Below are 24145 nucleotides of genomic sequence, written 5' to 3'. Positions count from 1 at the left end.
GCAAGCTGGAGTATATCTAGATGCGGGCAACCAAGAAGATAAGGGAATGGGAGGTTGTGCCATATGGAGAGTCATTGAAGGAGCTAGGGATAAGTCCAGAGAAAAGAAGGCAAGGGATTAGAAGTGTCAGGGGATGATAGTGTTTTTAGGGTCATCGAATGGAATTGTAGAATATCAGGAGATATTCAAGACGAGAGGATGAGCACTTGAGAGGGACACTAGAGACTGCTAGTGTTCAAGTAGGTAGAATTTGATGACCTCTGAGGTTTGCTCCTACTTGGAAATTCTGGGAATTCTGTTGCATAACCTCCTCTGAGCATAGCTCAGAGTGACTCAACAAACACATGCCCATAGGTCCTAGGGGAAGTACCATTTAGCAATGGGGCAAATGGAGCAGAACTCAAGGAAGTGTGGGAAGAGTTCTAGAATGTGCCAAACTGGAGTGGGTAGAAGGGAATGTGCTGGGAAAAATTTAGATGTCTTACTCATTTCCCTGGTAGGTTTATTGTTGATGGTTTCATTTGAAGGTTAGATAGGTGGGTCTCAACACTACATTCCCAATATGCTCAATGGCAAGCCCTAGTCTTAAGTCTTTTTTAGCAAAATTCTTTTCAGCTAGACATGCCTTCTGTTCCTTAAAGCAACAACATCCATTAAATGCCAACATTTATGAAACAAAACATTGTGCTGGGTGCTTAGGAAACTTTTTTTAATTATATGACCCAGGCTCGGACTTCATGGAGTTGGAGAGAATAAGAATCATATTCAGATATCTCTAATGCACAACGTTCCATGATAAGTTCATTAGAAGGATGCAAGCAAAATGCTACGTAGGATTTGAAGAGAAAGTCATTACCGTTTAGGGGCTGGATCAGGAATAGCTTCCTAGTGGAAATTGCATTTGTGTTTCTAGGGAATGGATAGGAATTCAGTAGGCAAGGGAAAGAGATAACATTCCCTACACAGGGAATAGCCTAAACAAAGGTAAGGAATCAAGAATGCATAGGTCATGTTCAAAAGAGATTCAGTCAATTCCCAAGCATTTATTAAGTGCCTACTGTATAACAAACATCATACTACTTTCTGGGGAATACAAAGATGAAAACAATAGAATGGTTGCCTTCATGAAGCTTACATTCTTACTGGTCAGACAACGTGTATACATCCAGTTTGGCTGGAGCCTTAAGAGTGGGAAAGAGAGCAATATATGAGATAACATAGGGTGCCAGCAGATTTTGGATGGCCTTGAATAGCAGATAAAAAGATTCTGAACTTTCCTTTCAAGTAAAAGGAATCTTTTTACAGGGTCTTACGGCCCATAATCACCACTGAGTGTATCATTGTGGGTTTTAAGAAACTGTTGTATGTCTTTTGAACAGGAGAATGACATGACCAGATCTTCATATAAGAAAGATTATTCTGGGAGCAGGGTAAAGGATAAGTTGGAAGAAGGTAGGGAGAATGGAGGCAGGAAGATTACAATCATCCAGCAGATGGTATTGAAAGCCCATTCTAGGTTGGTGGCTATGGAAACAGAGATAAGAAGAGGTTGGAGGGAGCAGGTTTGAGAGATGTTGCAGAGTTGGAATCAACAGGACTTTCTTTGGTAAATAATTGTATGGGAGAAGTGAGGGGAAGGGAAGAAGGCAGAGAGCTAGATACAGAATGGTACCAGAGACATGTTGGCAAATAACAAGACCTTCACCTTCTTCCTTCTCTATTTGACTAATCTCAATCTTACCTGCCCATCAAGACCCAATAGAAGTCCCACCTTATTAACTTTTACCCCATGCTGATCTTTTCCTGACTTTGAATCCTTACAGCACATATCCATACCACATTACACTAGCTCATATAGTATCAAGAAAAGGCAGAGGGAAAGAAGGAAGGAAAGGAGAGGAGGAAGGAAAGAAAAAGAGGAAGAGAAGAAAAAAGGGAGAGAGAAGATAAAGGAAAAAATGTAGGAAGGAAAGGAGAGGAAGGAAAGAAGGGAGAAAGGAAAGAGAGAAGGAAATGAGAAGAGGAAGGAAAGAAAAAAGGAGGAAGGAGGGAAAGGTAAAGAGGTAGGAAAAAAGGAGAGGAGGAAGGTAGAGAGGGAAAAAGAAAAGAACAAAAGAAGGGAGGAGCAAAAAGATCACTCAACATGCAGAGGTTCTTATAGGTCAGTGATGTACCATGAGGCACTGGTCCCTGACATTCTGTGTTTCCTGTCTCAAAGCTCTATACTGTCATTAACTGATTCATTTGACCAGCTCCCTCCTGTGAGGACTTGGTACTAATGAACAAGCTTGTCTTCTGGGTGATTGTGCTGTTAATTACACAGCGTTTCCAATGCTGCAGTGCTAATACTTTGCCTCATAATGCGGGCTGTTGGCTTTACTGAGGGGCTTGATTTATTTCTTATTTGGTTCCCCTGAGTGAAGGAAAGATTGTTAAAATTCCAGAGATGGTGCCAACACTTTCTTCTTTATTGGACCTTGAATATTACTATAACCTCTGTGATTCTACCGTCACTACCATGGCTTAGAGAGGTAACTCACCATCCTTATGCCAATCAACTAATGCCCACTGAGCAGCCTGGTGAGTGGGTGCTGTACTCTCCAAGAACAGATTGGCATCTAATTTTAGGAAGCAGAGATGGGATTTTGGAAACCTACAGCGCTCTCCACTGCTCTTCATCCCCAGCAGTAGATTGAGGAAGGGACTGCCTCCTTCAAAAGTTGTAATGGGATAATAGCTCACAGTCACACAGTGCCCCCCTAGACACTGACTGACACCCTTAGAAACTCTTGCTGCTTGTCACTACCTAATCAACATGCTTCAATGGACAGAGACAGCCTTGGCTATCAGTGAACAGGCTTGACTCAGCCCCCAAATGTCTTGGGGATGTCTAATCATCAAGTATCAGAGAAAATCTGATCTTACTTAAGTTGTGAAAAGCCTCCTTCACCTTCATTTTGTGGAACCTCACAATTTACAAGCCCATCAGCAGAAGAAGCTCTCTGTACTCCTGGATCCTATGTCTGATAGGAATTCCGGGAAAGGTTATGTTTTCTGTCTGAAATGCCTATTTCACAGGTAAAGGGCATTTTCCAACATCTGCAACTTCAGCCTTAACCATTATGCTTCTCATTTTTCATAAATATATCTGACTCTTTCCTAAGTCTATCTTAAGCAGGGGCTGAAAAACTGCCTGCCAGAGACTATAAAATAGGAGTCTGGGTTAGATGATTTGAAGGGTCTTGTGCAGATTTGAGGTTCTGTCTTTCTGAATATCATTATTTTATTTCCAGTCTATACTACTTCCAAGGATGACCAATTCCATACATTTACTCCCTGCTATATAAATGCTATTATTTCATATGTGTTCATTTGATCTCACCTATTCGATTATAAACTCTTTGAAGGGAAGAGATCTTATCTGGTTTTTGTCATTCTTTTTTTTTAAACCCTTACCTTCCATCTTGGAATCAATACTGTGTATTGGTTCCAAGGCAGAAGAGTGGTAAGGTCTAGGCAATGGGGGTCAAGTGACTTGTCCAGGGTCACACAGCTGGGAAGTGTCTGAGGCCAGATTTGAACCTAGGACCTCCCATCTCTAGGACTGGCTCTCACTCCACTGAGCTACCCAGCTGCCCTCTTGCCTTTTATTCTTGCCATTTATTCTTTTATTCTAATTTTTTAAAACCCTTACCTTCTGTCTTAGAATCATTGGTTTCAGAAGAATGGTGAGGGCTAGGCAATGTGAGTTAAGTGACTTGCCTAAGGACAGTTAGGAAGTGGCTGAAGCCAGATGTGAACCCTGGACCTCCTGTATCTAGGCCTGGCTCTCAATCCACTGAGTGACCTACCTGCCCCATCTTGAAAGCTATTAATAGTTTGATGTCTTCTCCAGAGCTCCCTCTTCCCCCTCTTTGTTCTCCTTTAACACCATTCAGTTGCCTCCTTCTGCTATTTCCTGCTTCACTCCTGACTCTCATGAACAAGTGAAGTCAAACAAATCTCTTTATATGCACATGATCCCATTCCATCCTGTCTTCTCCACTAGATTGCCCTCTCTATCATACCCACTCTCTCATGTATCTTTAATCTCTTCTAGTCTAACAACTCCTTCCCTGTTATCTACAAATACATACATGCCTTCCCCATCCTTAAAAACCCTCACTTGATCATGTCTTTGATTGCTATTGTCATCCATTTCATGACTAAGCTCAAGAAAGCAATCTAGTACCATCACTTCTTCTCTCATTCTCTTTTTAACTCTCTGCCATCTGACTTCAGACTTCACCAAGTTATCATGGGCATCTTTCTTAATGACCAAAAAATGTTCTCAATCTTCATCCTTCTTAACCTTTCTGCATCCTTTTGGCACTGTTGATCAGCCTCTTCTCTTGGATACTTTCTTCTCTCTAGCTTTTCAGGATGTTGATCTCTTCTAGTTCTCTTCTACCTGTTTGAGATTGCCTGTCCTCAGTCTACTTGGCTAGGTCGTGCCCACTAACCGCTAACCGTGCACATTTCCCCCAGGCCCTGTACTGGGCTCTTTTCTTTTATTCTATTTCACTGATTCAATTATATCTCTATGCAGGTAATTCTAAATTCTTCTTATTTAGCCTTAACCTCTTTCCCCACTTCCAATCTCACATCTCCAGTTACTTATTTGGCATTTCAAACTGGATGTCCCATGGACCTGTTAAACTCAGTTTGTCCAAAACTGGTCTTGTTATCTTTTCCCCAACCTTCCCACTTCTCCCTACTTCCCTACTACTATTGCCAAGAGCATCTCTGTCCTCTCAGGTACCTAGGTTCAAAACCTAGATGTCATTTCTGACTCCTCAATTTCTCACCTCCACCCCAATTCAGATTGTTGCCAAGTCCCATCAGTTCTACCTTCATACCATCTCTCGTCTATGCCCCCTTCTCTGACACCGCCATCATGGTTAGTGCTAACACACACACACACACACACACACACACACACACACATCAGCACTTCATCCCTGGACAATCGCAGTACCCCTCTGGTTAGCTTCCTTGCCCAAAGCCTCTTCCCACTCCAATTCCCTACTCTGATGTCAAAATTGCCTTCCTCAAATATAAATCTGATCATGGTATACACACACCACCCCCCATTCAATCCCTTCCACTGCCTTTCTATCATCTCCAGGATAAAATATAAAATCTTATTTGTATTCTAAAGCCCTTTATAACCTGGCGTATTCCTGTCTTTCCAGTCTTCTTATACCTTATACATCCATGTATTCTGCTCAGTTCAGTGATTTTTCTGTTGTAGCTAACTCTTTGTGACCCCTCTTTGGGGTTTTCTTGGCAGAAATCCTGGAGCATTTTGCCCCTTTCTAGCTTATTTAGCAAATGAGGAACTGAGATTAACAAGGTTAAGTGACCTGCCCAGGGTCACCCAGCTAGTAAGTGTCAGAGGCCAGGTTTGAACTCATAAAGATGAGTCTTTCTAATACCAGGTCCAGCACTATCCATTGTGCCACCAAGCTGTCCCTCCACATATTATACCTCTCATATCTCCATGAACTCTATAACTTAGTGACACTGGTTTTCTTCACTGTTCCTTGCACAAGCATTTCATTTACCAATTCTATAATTTCATTGGTCATACCCTATGTCTAGAATAATTCCCTCCCCATCTCTGACCCTTAGCTACCCTGACTTCCTTAAAGTCTCAGCTGAAATCTCACCTTTCGTCAAAAGCCTTTCCTAGTTCCCCTTATTGCTAATGCCTTTCATCCCCAGTCTACCTGTCTGCATCTTGGACATACAACAGTGCCTTAATGAAAAGTGTGTTGACTATCATTGCTACAGTGCTTTAGAATATATAAAGGAGAGGGGGCAGCTAGTTGCCTGAGTGGATAGAGAGCCAGATCTAGAGACAAGAAGTCCTGGGTTCAAATCTAGCCTCAGATACTCGCTAGCTGTGTGACCCTGAGCAAATCATTTAATCCCCATTGCCTAGCCCTTTTGCTTTTCTGCCTTCAAAACAATACATAATATTGATACTATGATGGTAAGGGTTTTTAATAAATAATATATCTATATATAAAGTAGTCAGCATCTCTTATTTAATATCATTCTCATTTTATCATCTCATCATATCATTCTCATAACAGTGCCAAGATGGGTATTCCTATTTCCTAAATGAGGAAACAAAAGCTCTGAGCTGCTGGTTAAATGATTTGCCCAAGAACAACAGGAATAGTTAGTGGCAAAGTAGGGACTTAAACTCTTGTCCCTTTCACTCTAAATCCCATATTTGCTTTTGTTTGTTTGTTTCTACTTAAACCATTGATTGTCAGATTGGGGCAAGTTAGTCCCATCTATTTCAGGAGGAGGGCAGCTAAATGGCAGAGTGGATAAAGTGCCAGGCCTGGAGTCAGGAAGACTCATCTTCATGAGTTCAAATCTAGCCTCAGACACTTACTAGTTGTGTGACTCTTGGCAAGGCCTTTCACCCTGTTTGCCTCAGTTTCCTCATCTGTAAGATGAACTGGAGAAGGAAATGGCAAACCACTCCATTATCTTTGCCAAGAAAGCCCCGAATGAGATCACAATGAGTCAGACAAAATTGAAAATGACTGGACAACAACAAGAATTTTGGGAACAGCCCAACCCAAAACATCTTTGTTCCTATATTAATCCTACCAGAAACCCTTATGTACTTAGTATAGAAACCCAAATAATTAAACCCTTCCGGTTGACGCTGGTATCATTAAACAAACTGGAGGTCTTCAGGAACTAGGCAATATACAGTATATGTTTTTTGTTCAGGGGGGAGGATATGCCCCATGAAAAGCCACTAAGACCTATTAAGTGTTAGAGCTGTTTTAGTGCTGGGAAGTGTATGCTCCCTCCTAAAATATGCCTGACCAAACTCCCCACAGTGCAATGTCTCCTTTTGAAGACAGTCTAGGGAATCATGCCGGAAATTCAGTAGCTCAGTCAGAGTGAGGTACCTGATTAAAAAGAGAAAGAGGGGAAGAGAAACACTATCAGCCTGACAGAATATTACTCTCCCCTTGAATTCATAAATTTCATTAATTTTTCAATTACCTCCGAGAGCTGTGAGGAAGCCCAGAATCTGCATCATTGGTGAAAGGCATCCAAGGTCTTTCAGAGAAATCTCTGTTTCCTCCTTCAGGGAAACCAACCTAACCAATCAGTGAGCATTTATTACGGGTACCCATGATGTGTCTACTTCTTCTTGAAGGCAAAGATTGTTTTATTTTTGCCTTTGAACTTGCAACTTTTACTACAGTGCCTTATACCAAACCATCATGGAATGGGGTCCCTTCCCTTGTGGAGCTTACACACTCTTGGGATAGACAAGATGACTATGTGACATCATACAATTTTAGCCCTTTTGGCCAAAAACCACTGTCATGAAACAATAAAAGAATTCCATGCGAAGCAGGCATAAGGGATGATGAATGCTGTATACATTCACAAAAAGGAAAGATCAGTATGGCTTAGAATAGTTACAGATGATCTTCATGGGGTGGGGGTGGGAGGGGACTTGACCTAGGTCTTGAAGAAAGATTAACAATGAATACGATGCCTAGGTCTATTAGGATCTGGATTTCTATAGAACTATGATAAGATTATAGCTCTAGAACTGAGTATCTAGGCAACCCTTTCACTTTACAGATGATGGACCCAAGGTCCAGAGAGATTGTGACTTGCTCAAAGTAATAAGCATCAAGAACAAGATTTGAACTGGAGGGCTCTGAATCCAGATCCAGTGTTCTCTCTCCTTTACCACGTAACTCCTCTTCCCTCTCTGTTCCTCCATGTTTTGACAGATAGGCCAAATTGTCATCCCAAGACTTAAGTTTCTGGGGAAAAGAATGGGAACTTTTTTCCTAAGTACTGTAGACTCTTATTCCTAAAATTGGACATCAAATGACCTGCATTATGTCTTGGGGCCCTGCTTCAACTCTTCAAAACTCTTATGCAGATCCTAGAAATCACAATAAGGTGGCAAGCACAGGTAACAAGCCCCATTGCTCTTTGTGTCCAAGGCTAGATTGCTAAAAAAAATAATTAGCTCACTGGATAAATATAGATACAGATATAGACATATCATCTTTATCTATAGCTATACACTTAGATAGATCTATGCACATACATATGCATATCACCTTTTGAATAAAAATATTGTGCCTAATCTGACCAGAGGAAAAAACTAGCAAGAATTCATTTTAACTCCAATGTAGTGGATTCATTCCTTCAGGCACAAAAGACAGAATAAATTTGGAAGGTTACTGAACCTGCCTAGCCTTAATGTTCTATGAGCAACACTGTAGGCAACTAGGTCCCACAATGGATAGAGCGCAGGACTTGATCTGGCTGCATCAGTTTCCTCATCTGTAAAATGAAGATAATAATAGCACCTTTTTCCCAGGGTTGTTGTGAAGATCAAATGAAGTAATATTCGTGAAATGCTTTGTAAGCCTTAAAGCACTATATAAATAAGTTTGCTTGTTTTTTTAAATATAGCTATTAAAAACAATAAAATTAAACTTACTTTCCCATCTCACCAGGAAGAAAGAGCCAGGACTTACTAATAGTCATGTAGCTTTAAGTATGGGAGGCAGGATTTGAACTCGGAACTTTTTCAGTCTAAGCCCATCACATCAGCCAGTGGCACAGGTGGGTGAAGTGCTGGATCTAGAGTCAGGAAGACCTCAGTTCAAATCTAGTCTCACACACTTACTAGCTAAGTGACCCCAGGGCAAGTCACTTAATCTATCTTTTCTTCAGTTTCCTCCACTGTAACATGGGAATAATTATAGCCCTACCAGGAATGAGATATTTGTAAAAAGCACTTTGCACATAGTAGGTGCTATAAAAATTCTTATTCTCTTCCTCTCCACTCCTCCCCACTCCAAGGCATTTGGTCTTATAGTGTCAGATTTAAACCAGGAGCAAGAAGTTCTGAGGTCTCACATAACCAGATCTGTCCTTTTGGGAAATGTGATGGAGGTTTATCTCTAAATATTTAACTAAATTGAACCAGATTAGCTTCCACTGAATTCTTTTTTTTTTTTGGCTCTTTCATTCTCCCTTTAGCCTCTGAAATCTCTATTCCTTTTCCTCCTCTTCTTTCTCTTCCTCTCCTTTATGCCCTTTTTCTTCCATTCTCCCCTTTTATGTATTCTCTTCCCCTCTTGTGCTTTTTTCTTATTTCTTTCTCCTTCCCTTTCCTCTTCTATTCTTCCTTCTCCCTCCTCTATGCCTTCCTCTTCCCTCTCTTCCTCTCTCTTTCTTTGCCTTTCTGCTAAGGAGAGACTTCAGGAGAATGCTTTCAGTTCTCATTATTGCCTCATCTTCGATAAGGGTCAGTTAGCTCTGAAGTTGGGATTCAGAGAGATCTCAAAAATGGGGCGACCAGCTTCGTTCCAGCTAACTAGTAGAAGCATTAAACTCAGAACCTCCCTAGAAAAAGCAATTCAAACCAAAATAACCAGTCTGTAAATCACAGTCCCACCCCCATAGTGAGCTGAATCTATTATCTTTGTGAATAGCAACAAGGAGAAAACCTCTTGGATGGCATCTGGTTGAGTTTGTCTTTCTCTTTCTGTTCCTATTTTCTCTGCTCCCTTCTCCCTGGTGGTTCTACCCCCCTTCCTCCTTTTCCAGGCAACACTTCTTTGGACTGGCCCCTGCCCAAACAGGGGTTGCTCTAGCCTCCCCCTCTCTACTGGGCACCTCTTTAGTCCCACCCCCACACTTTCACAGGGAAGACCAGGCCTCAAAATAATGAACTACAAAAAAGCCTAACCCAGAAGTCTTCAGGGAAAACACTGTGATTAAAATATAAACAGAATGACAGATGCAATATAGTCCTGGGGAAAGGCTTTAATTATAAAAAATCGGGACGCTGGGGAACCACTTCCTAACATTGCCCAATTGAGACCCAGATGGCTCCCAGAGGAGCAACCCAGGCAGGAACAGTCAACATTTAGCAAGTGAAGACTGGAGCCCCTTCTGTCTTCTCCGTTAAACAAGTTGCCTTGATTTGGGATGGTAGGAAGTAAATCCCCTCAGTTCTCCCTCCTCCTGTTCAGCTATGCCCCTGACCTAAGAGAGTCAAGGAGGCGGGGGAGGAATAGAGCATCAGTGTCTTCTCCAGGTACCAGAATTCAAGTAAGACTGAGGACATTGCAACAAATTTTGTTTTTTGCAACAAAATTGCAACAAAATTTGCAACAAAAACAATTGCAACCAAAAAAACAAAATTTTATTGACAGGTGCGGTAGCAAGCCAGCCAGGTAAACAACATACTCCCCTCTGAGAAAGGTCTCTGCAGGAGGGATCTGCGGATATCTGGGTTCAGAAGGTGCCCCAGCTCTGGCGGTATTACAGCTCTGTGCTCTGCTGGCTTTGACTCTAGGGCTTTACAGATATGGAGGGGATGGTTGTGCAGACTATAAAGGGAATTTGTGCGGTGGAAAGATGGGGCTGTTTGGCTCATTTCCCATCAGCACAAAAGGCAGTTGCTGACTAAGGGCAGGATGGCTGTTTGTGGAATCTTCTGGGGGGCTTTCCATGACTTAGGGTCACACGCCAGCAGACCTTCTGCCTGAAATTGGAGAGCCTAGATATTCTGGCGATCCTTCAAGAGGAGAGCAAAACCAATACTACTGGGAGCCTCTTGTTCCTTAGAAGACCTCAGCTTGAGAGCCCCAGACTGTAAAAGAAAATTGCAGCCCTCTCTCTATATATGTACCTCTATCAGCGGCGCCTCTACCATTCACCCCTTCTCCAAACCTGGGAATTCTCTTTTAAGTCCTTTCTATAAATGTGTTGTTGTTATTTTTCATTCATTTCAGTCATGCGCTACTCTTCGTGACCCCATTCACGGTTTTCTTGGCAAAGATATTGGAATGATTTACTATTTCCTTCTCCAGCTCATTTTATACCCGAGTAAACCGAGGTACAAAGAGGTTAAGTTACTTACCACAGGTCACATAGTTACAAGGTGTCTCAGATGAGATTTGAAGGCAGGTTTTCCTGTCTTCAAGTGCAGTGCGCTAGCCACTAAGCACACCACCTACCATTGGGGTTTTTTCTACTCCTTCTTTTCAATTTCTGTGTTGACTGCCTCAGTGACATCACCTCAGCTGTTTCCATTCTCTTCCTATCCCTCTACTCATAGGAGAGGTCAGCGATGGTGGGGAGCTGGCGTAATTGATTATGAAAGACTTCAGAGAGGAGGTGGGCTGTTAGCTAGACAGAGATGAGGGACATTCCAGCCAGAGGGAATAATCCCAGCAGGAGTGACAGCAAAGGAGATAAGTCTGTACAGGGTGTATGGGTCATTTCTGTGCATTTTTCAGACCTGATTTCACTGGTATTAAGAGCTCCTTTCCCCAGTGCAGATTAGCCCTACCTCATTTGTAATTTATGGTCTTAGAAAACTGCCCAAGACACTGAGAGTTTAAGTTACTTATCCGTGGATTCACCCAGCTATGATGTGTCAGAGGCAAGTTTGGAACCCAGAGCCTGCCTCATGTTTCACCACTTGATTCAGTTCAATTCAATAAACATTTATTAAGCACCTTATCTTCGTGAGGCATTGTGTTAAGGACTGCAAAAAGAAGCAAAAGATAGTCCCTCCCCTCAAGAAGCTCACAATCGAATGGGGGAGACAACAAGCAAACAAATGTGTACAAACAAGCTATGTGGAGAGAGGAAATAATTAAGAGAAGGGAGTGGGAGGCACTAAAATCAAGAGGGATTGTGAATGGTAGAGAAAGTCCTGTGGAGTCAGAGATAAGTCAAGGCTCAGGGACCGAAAGGCAAATTGAAAACAAACGAGGAGGATACAGTATAGCTGATAGGGGGATACAGTGTGGCAATAGAGAAGTTAATATGTGATACTATGAGGAAAAGGGAGAAAGCACTCACAATTGAGGGGACCAGAAAAGGCTTCCCAAAGGAGCTGGTGCATGCGTCAAGCCTTGAAGGAAGCCAGGCATTTTCAGAGTCCCATGTAATTAGCACAGTGAGTGAGGCAGGGGTGGTGCCCCATCTTTGACCAATTTGGCTTTCATTCTTAGCTTTTTGCCATTATGAAATCAGAGCCTCCCCTTCCTGGATTAAAATTGGGTCACTGTAATCAGCATCTATTAATATTCAGGGACCTCCTAAGCCTCCCTCAAGCTGCTTAATAACTGGTTTGGGGTGTTTATTGATAAGTAGCTTGGGATGGTTGTTACAGAATAACTCGAAACATCAAACTTCCACTGTTTCTCCAGGAAAGCATCAAGTAAACCGTACACCATGGGAAAAGCACCTTCTGGACCATTAGAGAGAAGCAAAGACAGCCAGGAGGGGGAGGCCCTGAGCCTTCTCAGCTTCACTGAGCAAACCTCCAACCATAGCAGAAAGTAGCCCCAGTGACATTCAGTATGCAAAGAATTCATGGCAAACAGGAGAGTATTCTGGGGAATATGAGGAAAGAGCACCAGTCTGAAAGGCTATGTGGTCTGGCAGGGATGGAGGTGTATGAACGAGTCAAGTTGCAGGGGGTTTTCTCTGTAAAAAATGAGGTTTGGGCATTATGACCACCAAAGAAGTCCCTTTCACTCAAATACTGTATGCTCTAACACAGTATTTTCAAACTTTTTGGTGGGGGCTGGGGGGCCTTTACAGTCTTAGAAATTATGAAGACCCCAAGGAACTTTTATTTATGTAGGCTAATCTGTGGATATTTACCATATTTGAAATTGAAATTAATAAAATTTTAAAATAGGGAGAGTTGAGTAGTACAATGGATTTGAGAGCCAGGCCTAGAGAAAGGAGGTCCTGGGTTCAAATTTGACTTCAGACACTTCCTAGTGGATGACCCTGGGCAAGTCACTTAACCCCCATTGCCTAAGCCCTTACTGCTCTTCTGTCTTAGAACCAATACACGGTATGGATTTCAAGGCAAAAGGTTTAAAAAAATTTTTAACAACATGAATTAACCCACTATGTATTAACATAATAACATTTTATGAAAAATATGTTTTACAAAATTAAAAAAAAACTGAGAAGAGTGGCATTGTTTAGATCTGTTTGCAAATCTCTTTAATGCCTGACTTAATAGAAGATAGCTACATTCTCATATCTGCTTCTGCATTCTGTTATGACAGGTGGAATTCTGTAGGAAGAAAATTTGACCTCACACAGTTATGGAGTTGAAAAAGGAAGTAGAATTTTAATAGGCAAATAACATCATTGTATTATTATGAAAATTCTTTTGACCTCTTAGACCACCCCCCCACAATCTTGGGGGCCTCCAGGAAACTGGTGACCACACTTAGAGAATAACTAATCTGAGGATTTAAATCTGAAAGAGACCTTAGAAACCATTTAATCCAACTCCCTCATTTTACAGATGAAGAAACTAAGGACTCAAAAGTTAGGTGGACTCACCTCGGGTTCCATATTTAGTTGATAGTAGCACTGGAATCACAATCGTACTTTCTGTCTCCAAATCCAGTGCTGTTTTCCCTACCCCTCTGTCTCTTATTCTGATTTCTATTTCGAAGTGCTTTTGATCTCTGATATTTTGTGTGCCAAAGTCCCTTTCATAACTGGCATGCCATGATTTTATTTTATTTTAATTTTTTTATTAAAAACCCTTACCTTCCATTTTAGAATCAATACTATGTATTATTAGTTCCAAGGCAGAAGAGCAGGAAGGGCCAGGCAATGGGGGTTAAAGGACTTGCCCAGGGTCACACGGTTGGGAAGTGTCTGAGACCAGATCTGAACCTAGGATCTCCCATCTCTAGTTCTGGCTCTCAATCCACTGCCCCCCCCCCCCATGCCATGATTTTAAAGCTCCAAGTCTGAGGCTGGCCTCAGATCCCCTTCTGCTCCCGTCTCCTTTCTTCCAGGAGTGGGCTGCTTCCAGGCTCTTCAGTGGGAGGAAACATCATGACCCCAACTTCAGCCCAGAGTTGATTGGTATCCCTCATATTGTATACTTCATGAGGCAAACCAGCAAAGCTAATTAGAAATCCAAGCTTCCTTCTTCTCCATCTGGATTCAAGCAAGCCAAACCTGACAATTAAGTTTGTTTTCCTAGGTTGACAGGGAGGAATTCTGCCCCTTGAATAACAACTTTTGTTGCAGCCACCTTAACAGAAACTATGGTGATGGGAGTTGAGTGGAAATACAGCTTTCTGTTTCAATCACTATTCTCAGTTTAATTTTAAAAAAGAGAAAAAACACTTTACCTTTGTCTTAGAATTGATACTGAGTATCAGTTCCAACGAAAAAGATTGATTTTGGATAGACAGTTGGGAATAAGTGATTTGCCCAGGGTGACACAGCTAAGACGGTCAAATTTGAATCCAGGTCCTCCCAACTCTAGGCCTGGTGCTCTCTCCACTGAGCCATCTGGCTGCCCCTCTCAGTTCAGTTCACTAGAATTCCCAGACCGTGAGAGCTACATGTGACCTTGGACTATAGACTGGTGGACTCTAAAGTGTCAGACCTTGAAAGGACCTTAGACATCAGCTTAGTGCCTCTCCCATTTGCACATTCGTGTAGACTGATTTGAATGATTAAGTATTTCTCACTTGGGCTTCTAGAGTGAAAGCCTAAAGGGAAGGAAGACAGAGTTGGGCAAGTATGGGAAGATGGGTGAGCCTGAGTGCTGAGAGCAAGGAGTTGTTCTGAGGAGCCCTGGACCCCTCAAACAACAGGGGTCACGAGCTAAGGAGGAAGGCTTCTGATCAGAGCTCAGAAAGGAAGACTCTTGGAAGAAAAAATAGAAAGGTGGGGCGATACGAGCCAAAAGGATTGAGAAAGGAAAACAAATCCTAGAATACTAGCACAGGAGGACAAATTTCGTAGCATCCTAGATGTCAGACTTCAAGGGATGCCCTCACTTTTACCCATGAGGAAAACTGGGACCCAAAGTGTTTAAATGATCTATCCAGCGTCACAAAAATAGTTGCCACTGAGGTGGGATTCAAACAGTGCCTGGATTCCAAACAAAGCACCCTTTCCTCCTTGTGGTGCCCTGCTTCAATTAACTTAGTGAGTCAACAAGTATTTAAGTACCTACTATGTGCCAGGTACTCTCCTAAGAGTTATGGATACAAAGAAAGATCAAGATAATCTCAAGGAATTTATAGTCTCCTGGGGTAGTCTCAAAATGCCTTAGCCCCCTCCCCCAAAAGTGGCTATTTTTAAAAAAATAAATTAGCAAATATGAGGATTCACCCATTGTTATCAAGACCTATGAAGCCCTCTTATCAGTGGTATCTTCTCTCTACATCTGGACCCTCCCCTCCCCGGGCTAGAGTTCTGGATCATTTCTCTGAGACCACAGCAGCACTTCCCTTCCCCATTTATTTATGACCAAATATAAGAATCCAGGGCCCTGTGGAGCATGAAATTAGGAACAAATGTAAAGGAGGTCTAGACAGGAACTGTTTGGCTTATGGGCCTCCTCCGTGTGCTGTATACTTTTCTACTCACTGGAGACATTAAAGCTTCCAGGTAAAAAGAACTTTTTAACAAGACGAATGTGTTTGTCAGGGTAAAGCTCAAGGCTCTGTTGTTTCTGAGTGTGAGGCAACTTGGGGAAGAGGAAAAGTCCCTGCTCTCCAACTTACTACCACTAGGGTGAACTTGAGTAGGTCACTTCCCCTCCACCAGGACTCAGTTTCCCCATGTGTAAAATGATAGAGGGTAAGGTCTACGACACAGTGAGTCAGACAACTATAGTCATCCTGCACAACTGAAAATGGATTCAATTATTTCTGCCCAGATATTTCCCACGTCTATATATCCACTCCTAATCTTTATTCTGGGTTCTAGTTCAACAACTGCCTGTGTGTCCCACAGGCATCTCCAGCCCAACCTACCCAAAACAGAATTCATTCACTTCCTTCTCCCCTATTTATCTTATATATGTATGTACACGTATAAATAGAAATACGTTTGTGGAAATAGATCTATATGAGTACAGATGTGTGTGTGCATCATTCAGCTAGGTGACAGATGAGTGAGTGCCAGGCCTGGAGTTAGGAATCCTCGTCCTATTGGAGTGGCTTGCCATTTCCTCCTCCAGCTCATCTGACAGATCAGGAATAGGAGACCAACAGGGTGAAGTGACTTGTCCAGGGTCTCACAGCCAGGAAGTGCCTGAGAGCAGAGAGAGATCAGGAAGATGAGAAAGCCTTCCTGACTCCAAGCCCAGCACTCTACCCACTCTGCCACCTGCTGATATATACATATCCATAAAGGCAGAAGAGCAGTAAGGGCCAGGCAATTGAGGTTACATGATTTGCCCATGGTCACACAGCTAGTAAGTATATGAGGCCAAATTTGAACTCAAGTCTTCCTGATTCTTGGCCTAGCACTCTAGGTGCTGCACCACCTCATTGCCTAATTCCTAAAAATGGGCAGATTGTCCAAAGGGAGTAGATTTCTGCTCGATATAAGTAAAATTGTCCTTACCAAGTGTCAGATAGTGGAGGAGGTGCTCAGGAGGTTTGCATCTCTGATAACCACTTGTTGGGCTTATCATATTAAGGATTTCTCTCCACATGCAGCTTAGACTTTCTAACCTTGAAGGACATCCTGGACAGCTCTGGTTTCTGGGTTTAAATGGAATAGACTTACTCAGAAAGTGGTGATATGTGTGATAGAAGAGATTCTTATTCAGGGACGAGATGGGATTTGAGGAAAACTGTAGCCTAGTGTAAGGAGAACTTGGCATCAGAGGATCTGAATTCTCATTCTAGAACTTGTCATTTATCTTGTGACCTTGGGTAAGTCACATAACTTCTCTGGGCCCCAGTTTGCCCGTGTGTAAAATGAAGGAATTGGACTAAATGACCTCAGCTCTGAACTGAGGATCCTTGGTGACCTCTGAAGCCTCTTCCAATTTTATATTTATTTAGATCTAGGGATTCAGAGAAAGTAAGGCTGTGCTAGTCAGTCAGGAAGGACTTCATGGAAACAGGACTCCTTAGTTGGGGACAGGGCTCCTTGAATATTCTTCTAGGGTCATCATCTCCCCCTGGCTAGTAACTCCCATAAAGCAGGAAACTCTTAGCTAGAGTTTATCAAAGTATTTCATTCTCTTGGCTTCTGAGGGCAGACAAGGGGGAATATAAGAAAGGGAGTCTGCCAATCCTGCCCACCAGGTGGGAAATTGGGGTTAGGATTAAGGGGGCAAGACTCCCATCTCACATTCTGTTCTTGTAAAAGTGGGGAGAAGAAGTTTATAAAGCTTTTTAAACAGTTTATGGTCCAGAGGGACAGATTAACAGTTCAGTGAGATGCTTGCCAAATTGTCTTGGCTAGTGGTTCTGATATTTCAATAAACCATCAGAGAAAAGAAAAAGAATTTTTAAAACTGACAGATTACTCCTTTACTCCAAACAGGAACTGGGGTGGCCTTTCTAAAAGAGTTACATCGGCCTTGTTCCTCTAAACTGCCCTCATATTTTCAACAGAATCTCTCGATTCCATCTAACTCACCATAGGAACACTGAACTTTATCACCATATTCATTCATTCATCCATTCATCAAACATTTATTAGGCACCTGCTGTATGTAACACTATGTTAAGTACCAGGAGAGACTAATAATTAGGTTAAGAAACAAACTCACTCCATCTCTTTGAAAAACACAGGAGGTTCACAAGTGTGTGATACATTGCCCATATTTTAAGACTTTTTCAATATTTTCCTTTGTATTTTTGTCCTTAAAAATATTATTTTTTATATAAGATGGCTCTCAGGAAAAGAGAGAGGAATACTGGGAGAAATTTTGATGACATAAAAAACAAAAGATATTTAAAACAAGCATAAAATATACAAGTTTGTGCATTCATGAAAGAATGTCTTATAGGCAAATAATTCACAGAGAACTTTAATCCACAATATCACATGGCAAGCACTTTAGAATGATACAAAACAAAGTAACATGCGCTTTTACATAGGCTTAAAAGAAATGGCAGGAATTCAGCAGGTGAATAGACACAAGGAGAGGATTTCAGGGATGGGGAACAGGGAAAGAAATGGCCATTTGAGGTGTTTGAAGGGCAGTTAACATAAGAGAGGCATCACATGAAGGAAAGTTTGAAAGATAGTATCATATTCTCAAGGACTTTGAACATCAGGCAAAGGAGTTCTTGAATTCAATTTGGGAGATGATTGGGAGCCCTGAAGGATTTTAATATTTGCACTCTCCCACTGGGTTGTTGTAGAAGATACATGCCTGCAAATAATTTTATAAACGTTATTGTGCTACAAAAATGTCAAGCATAATTATTGTTGTTATCATCATGTCATTCAGTTATATCTGACTCTTTAGGACTCCCTTTGGGGTTTCCTTGGCAAAGATATTGAAGTGGTTCACCATTTCCTTCTCCAGTTCATTTGACAGATGAGGAAACTGAGGCCAACAAGGTTAAGTGACTTACCCAAGTCACACAGCTAGTTAAGTGTCTGAGGTAGAATTTGAATTTAGGTCTTTCTGACTCTAAGCCTGACACTGCCCCCTGGTCCAGCTATCCTCTCATCATAGCATCATACTGATTATTGTTGTAGTTAAATTTTTGCAGATGAAGTAAAAGGCCTTCATGTCTCACCTTGGCTAATGTATTATTTTCTGAAGTAAGTTAAAATGGTTTGACTTAAATGATGGCAATAAAAAAATAAATGATGACGATTGCGATCATAAATTATGGTCTAATGAATAGAATATTGGACTTAAAGATAAGAGACCTGGGAGTGGTTCAAATCCTGCTCTGGATACTCATTTGCTAGGTGATGGATAGTGGGCAGGTTCCTTAGCCTCTCCTTCCTCAGTTTACTCCTCTAAAAAATGGAAATGATAACCATCATACGACCTGCCATACAGGACTGATATGAGGAAAGTGCTTTGCAAACCTTACTCACAAACTGTGTTTTTATTAGATCGAGAGGCAGGTACGTGCTGATAAATGTAGAACTGACTCTCTGGGGGGGGAAATGTACACACAACATACTTGTAGTCTTAATCAGCATTATTATTAACATTTTCTCCAACACTTTCTCGTAAGTCTTGAAAATCAACAAAACAATAAATCTAACCCTGATTTGTAAGAGGGAATTCGGAGATTCAAGTACTCACACTGAAAACTTACAGTTGAGAGCTAATCCAAGCTGATGCTAGCACACTGCTGGCTAAAGGGACCAGAAAGATAATCTACTCAAAATTTTGCATTTAGATTTGGAATCAACAGGCTCAGAGAGAAATGACTTGCCTAAAGTCACTCAGTGACTTAGCAAAAACTAGACCTAGAACCCATGTCTAGCAGTTGAGGCAACATGCTAGAAAAGTATGAGTGCCACAATGGGAGTCAGACTATCTGAGTTTGAATTTCATCTTACTGCCTACCTCTGTAACTTTGAACAAGTCATTCATATGCTCTGAGTCTCAGTTTCTTCATCTGTAAATTGGGAAGATTAGACTTGGTGATCTTTAAGTTCCCTTCTGGCTTTAAATTCAGTGATGCCAGGTCCTACCAGCTTGTCTCCCGACTTGTAGAAGAGCAATGAAGATTTCCACCATAGACTAGGGTATCTCCATCCCTTACCAGCTAGAGGCAGGTAGGTATCACAGTAGAGAGTGCCCTGGGCCTGGAGTCAGGAAGACTGAGTTCAAATCCAGCCTCAGGCACTTACTAGATAGATAACTGGCCCTGAGTAAGCCTCTTCATCTCTGTCTGCCTCAATTTCTTCAACTATAAAATGGGGATGATCATAGCAACTACCACCCAGAATTGTGAGAATCAGATAAGATGGTATTTATAAAGCACTTAGCACACTGTCTGGCACATAGAAGATGCATAATAATGCTTGTTCACTTCTCCACCAAGCAGCAAGATTGGATTTGCTTCCCTTGCCCTCTGACCTCTCCCTCTCCCCCTCAATGCTACAGTCTCTCTTCCCTGCCCTCAAGAGGCTTCCGCCTAAGAATAGTTCCACCTCTTCTGCTTTCCCAACAAAGGAGTCCGGAGCTCCCCAAAGCCCTCTTCCACCAGACTAGCCTTGTGGAAAGGAGCTTACTACCTAGACTTGTGACTTATTAAATCCTTCTTCATAAACAATACTTGCGTGGTATGGTTCTGACTCTAAGTGCTCTAGGAGTGGAGAGAAAAGAGAAAGAAGACTGGAGTGATCAGGAAGGCATCCCAAAAAGGGAAGAGCTTGAGTTGGATTATAAAGATGATTCAGTTTTGGATTGGAGAATGAGAAAAGCATGAAAAGAAAAAGGAGGGACCCTGGGGCACTGGAGACTGGTCACAGTTAGACAGAGGAGCTGGCCTTCCGACAGGGGGCTGAGCTGTCATTGTGGATGCAGGGACTGGGGACTTGGCCTCTTCCCCCCTGGCATTCATTTGAAGCATTTCTGTTCCTCAGCATATCTATAAGGCCTGAGATCAGATCCCCTGACAATGTGCTCCAGCTGGCACAAGTACAGGTGTCATGGAGATAGCTGCTGACAGCCGTTGGGGTTGGGCTGGGAGCCTTCTGTGGGCCAAGTACAGAGGGCTGGACGAAGTTCCCCATCACCCCACCAGGTTGCTCTCTCCTTCCAAGCTGTGGAGAAGAGAATCAGGCAGTGGCAGCAAAGATCAGGACCCCTCCAACTCTGTTCTCATGGCGAAAGAGTCTCAGATGACAGTGGGCTCAGATGAACTTCCAAAAGCTATTTGGGAAGGTGGCATGAGGGACAGGAAAGAAGCCAGACTGTTCTGGGAATGGTTTGTAGGTCTCCAACTGGCCTTTGCAGTGATCGTGATGACTATCGTCCAACCCCTTAACATTTACAATAACTAGGGGTGTGGTGGTCTTAGACTCAGAGCATTGTATTAGGTCAGAACTGGAAGGAACCTTAGAACATAGAACATCAGAGCTGGAAAGAACCTTAGGACACAGAACACAGAGCTAGATGGGACATTGGAGTTTAGCTCAGACTTTGCATTTTTCAATCAGTCCCTAGCATTTCCCCAAAGGATTCCTTACCCAAATCCTATCCCTGACTCCCACCCATATGGATAGTTTCAAATGAACAAGAAAGGAAAGGGATGATGTGGCAAAGAGCACTTGCAATAAACTCTTTTGGACAGATGTACAATTAAGGCACAATCTGGTCTTTCCAGTCATTCCCCATCTACCCGATCCATCCCACAGACTTGCCAGATACAGTCTTCAAAAAAATAAAATGGGTTTCATGTCCTTCCGCTGTCCAAAAATCTTCATTGTCTTCCCATTATAAGCCTAGTGATTGGTAGGTATGGACTGAGTGAACCACTACATTCCCAAGCATCCAGGTTCAAAGATTAATGTCATCTTTGACTTCTTTTTCCCCCCTTTGGAAAATTATATTTAATTAATTAATTTAGAATATCTTTCCATGGTTACAAGTATAAACACAAGATTCATGTTCTTTCCCTCCTCTCCCCCACTCCCTCCCATAGCCAACAGGCAATTCCACTGGGGAATTGACATATTGACACTGGGGATCAATGACATGTGTCATTGATCAAGATCTATTTCCATATTACTGATATTTGCACTGGAGTGATCATTTAGTGTCTATATCCCTAATCATACCTCCATCGACCCTTGTGATCAAGCAGTTGTTTTTCTTCTGTGTTTCTGCTCCCACAGTTCTTTCTTTGAATATGGATAGCATTCTTTCTCATAAGTCCCTCATAATTGTCCTGGGTCATTGCATCTGTGTATAATGTTCTCCTGGTTCTGCTCCTCTCACTCTGCATCAATTCCTAGAGGTCATTCATCTTTGACTTCTTACTCTCTCTCTCGCCCCTCATATCTAATCAGTCATCAAATCCTGGCAATTTTAACTTCATAAGATCTCCCAAAAATGCTCTTTCTCTCCTTAGACACTGCCACCACCCCAGTGTAATTCCTCCCTACATCTGGACTCTTTCAGTTGGCTGCTGGTGAGTCTGCCTGCCTCAAATCTCTCCCCACTCCAGTTCCATCCTCCACTCAGACAACAAAGTGAGCCTCTTAAAGCAGAGGTCCAACCATGTAACTCCTACTCAATCAACTCCAATGTCTCCCTATTGCCTCCAGGATAAAATTTAAAATTTTCTCTTTGGCATTCAAACTTCTTCAATAGCATGGCCTCCTCTTATCTTTCCAGTCTTCATATACTTTCTTCCCTTCTGTTTCCTACAACCCAATAGCAGAGGCCTTCTGACTATTTCTAGAACAAGATGCTCTTTCTCCTGACACTGCATTTTCTTTTTTTTTTTAAATCCTACATTTGAATCCCCAGCATTTAACATAGTACCTGGCACATATTAGGTTCTTCAACCTCTTATCTTCCATCTTAGAATCTATTGTTGGAGAAACACACCTAAGTCTGTAGTTAGGTCTCACTTCAAGAATAGGAGACTCAAACCCTGTTCAATCCATAAGTAAGAAAATAATTTTATTTGAAGAAGTAGTTTATAACAGCCTAATAGCTGGTAGAACAGTCTGGAAGCCAATCAGGTAGCCTTAGGACTGATGGATAAGCAGAGGAGCTAGAAGAGTAGCCTCTTTGGAGCCATAGTATGGAATAGCAGCTCCGGCTATAGAGTGGTAGCTTCCAATGTAGAGTGGCAACATCCATGGAGGAGTGGCAGCTTCCACACCCTGTGATTCAGGGTTGGCATATTTATTGGGATCTGGGGGCTTGCCATCTCCCTTTCCAAATTCAAGTGGAGGTGTGTTTTAGGGTGTGTTGTCCTAGGGAATAAGGAGTATGTGCAAGTTTGAAGGATTTTTCTGGAATGCCAGAGTCCCCAATGCACAGGTTCCATGTGCTCCCATTGGCCACCTTGTCATCATCTGTGGATGTGGCAGAGGTCTCTCTGCCCTTCTAGAATGAGAACATGGGGGGGAGGGGGTGAGGTACACTAGAGGACAATATGGGCAATTAATTATGTCTTACAGTTCTAAGAACAAATGAGTACTTAATAAACTAGATTAGGGACAAAGCTGATGCCTCAAATGATTACAGATCCAGTATGCAGAGTGGGTAATTGATCAATCTCCAATTTATGCTTGATTAATGCTGAAACTACAGATTTTGCCGTTGATGTTTAACCAGTGCTAGCTAGTGAGAAATGCAAGATTTCAGAGTATGAAGGTCCCATTGCTATTACTGCCCCTCACCACATCAGATTGATTCCAAGGGGGGAAGCTGGGTAGCTCAGTAGATTGAAAGCCAGGCCTAGAGACAGGAGGTCATAGGTTCAAATCTGGCCTCAGACATTTCCTAGCTGGGTGACCCTAAAGTCACTTGACCCCCATTGCCTAGCCCTTACCACTCTTCTGCCTTGGAGCCAATACACAGTATTGATTCCAACATGGAAGGTAAGGGTTTTTAAAAATATCAATATTAAGTATTGGTTCCAAGGCAGAAGAACAGTAAGGGCCAGGCAATTTGGGGTTAAGTGACTTGCCCAGGGTCACCCAGCTAGGAAGTGTCTGAGGTCAGATTGGAATCCAGGGTCTCTCATTTCCAGGCATGGCTCTCAATCTACTGAGTCACTTAGCTGCCCCAGGTTCTTCATAAATATTTTTTTAAAAAACCAAAAATCCCTTACCTTCCATCTTAGAATCAATACTGTGTATCGTTTCCAAGACAGAAGAGTGTCAAAAGCTAGGCAATGGGGGTTAAGTGACTTGCCCAGGGTCACATAGCCAGGAAATATCTGAGGTCAGATTTGAACCTAGGACCTCCCTTCTCTAGACCTAACTCACCATCTAATGTACTCTTAAATACTGTGTGTCTTTTCCTTCCTTCACTAGATTGTAAACTTCTTAAGACCACTTCTTAGCTGTGTAACCCTGAGCAAGTCACTTGGTCCCCATTGCCTGGCCCTCACTGTTCTTGTGTCTTAGCATTGATATAAAACAGAAGGAAAGGTTTAAAAAAAGCTCTACTTTAAATTGAGTCAATATAACTTTAAGTGCTTACTAAACGTGCCAGACACTATTCTAAGCCCTGGGGATAAAAATACAAGCAAAAAGATAATCTCTGCCTTCAAGGAGCTTATATTCTAATGGGTCTTCCAATAGTCCA

At 42.2% G+C, this 24145-nt stretch overlaps 1 protein-coding gene across 3 annotated transcripts in view; it reads left to right on the top strand.

Moving 5' to 3' along the window:
• The window catches only part of FAM163B (family with sequence similarity 163 member B), a 61393-nt gene that overhangs the window by 28328 nt on the left and 8920 nt on the right, over window positions 1-24145 (top strand). The window lies entirely within an intron of this gene.

This window comes from Monodelphis domestica, chromosome 1 (assembly GCF_027887165.1).
Source record: "Monodelphis domestica isolate mMonDom1 chromosome 1, mMonDom1.pri, whole genome shotgun sequence".
Taxonomy (NCBI): Eukaryota; Metazoa; Chordata; class Mammalia; order Didelphimorphia; family Didelphidae; genus Monodelphis; species Monodelphis domestica.
Note: the sequence above shows the minus strand (reverse complement) of the source record. Positions and strands in the feature narration are given on the sequence as shown.